The sequence below is a fragment of the Tupaia chinensis genome, unplaced genomic scaffold (assembly GCF_000334495.1).
Source record: "Tupaia chinensis unplaced genomic scaffold, TupChi_1.0 Scaffold144171_2, whole genome shotgun sequence".
Taxonomy (NCBI): domain Eukaryota; kingdom Metazoa; phylum Chordata; class Mammalia; order Scandentia; family Tupaiidae; genus Tupaia; species Tupaia belangeri.
The window spans coordinates 1906784-1907874 of record NW_006204028.1 but is presented as its reverse complement, the minus strand read 5'-3'; the positions used below and the strand labels follow the sequence as shown (position 1 = coordinate 1907874).

At 60.0% G+C, this 1091-nt stretch overlaps 1 protein-coding gene across 1 annotated transcript in view; it reads right to left on the bottom strand.

Annotated features, from left to right (window-relative positions):
• Positions 1 to 274, bottom strand: part of ACSF2 (acyl-CoA synthetase family member 2) — a 50333-nt gene extending 50059 nt beyond the window's left edge. The window contains exon 1 of the mRNA XM_006166196.2: positions 233 to 274. The gene's annotated coding sequence lies outside the window, so the exon portion shown is untranslated. The remainder of the gene's footprint in view (positions 1 to 232) is intronic.
• Positions 275 to 1091: the final 817 nt, after the last annotated feature.

Genomic DNA, 1091 nt, shown 5'->3' with positions numbered 1-1091 from the left:
CACCCCCAGCCTCCGGGGCCCCAACAGCTGCAGCTGGAGGCCAAAGGAGCAGACGCGAAGATCTCCCATGGCGTGCCAGCTGGGGCAGAGTGCCCGCGTGCACCGGGTGGGGAGACAGCCAGGACAAAGGGTGTCGCGGGTGAGCCCTCTCTGGGCTTCTTGGCACAGGGCCGAGTTCCAGCTGAAGCCACACATTAGCTACGAAGGAACGCCAATAGGTAACCCCATCTACCTCAAAGCAACCTTCTGTTTCTGCCTCTGTGCTTAGCCTAGACCCTCGGAGTAGGGCCCCCTGACTGCACAATGAAGGGTCGTCAGAGTCTAGAACCTGCGTACCTCACCCCTACTTATCTGCCCTAGCTTGGGGCCTAGGGCAGTTCCCTGCGCTGGCCACTGGGGACAGAGTGGACCGAGGCGGCCCGAGGCTCAGCCCTGCACCCCCACTCTCACCTTCCCTTCTCACTCTCCAGCCGCTCCCTACCCGAGAACCAGGTATGGTGCGGGGTGCGGGTGCAAGAGGGGTAGGAAGAGCTGGGCAGCGCAGGTGACTGACTCTCCTCCTGGCTGGGAAAGGTGGCGGTTTATACAAGTTCCAGGGCCTAGCAGTCTTGGCCTAGCCTTGACCCTTACTCCAGAGGAGGAGGGGAGAAGAATGGGGGAAAGGCCCTGGCAGGGTGACCTCCCCTCTTCTGACCTGGAGATGAAGTAAGCCCGCCAGGCAGAAGGGGCAGTGGGGTGGGGCCTGGCCTGAGAAGAACTTTGCCCTATCTGGGACCTTTGGCTCAGCTGTGGTCATGAGGAGGCAGCCATGCGCCTCTTCCTTATGATTCTGAGAGAGGCCTTAAATCCCCTTAGAATCCTGGCTCCTGGGGAGGGTCCCCTACCTGGAACTGTGCTGTGTTGAGGCAGGAAGGAGCAGAGCGATTCCAGCCGGCTGGACTTGCGTGTCTTTCTAATTAGACTCATGGTGTCTGATAGTCCCACCCAGAGATGTGGTCCACCAGGTCTGGGGTCCCAGCCACGTTTGTGGATTTTGCCATTAACTTGCTGGGTGACCCTGGGTAAGTCATTGCCTCTCTCTGGGCCTTTGA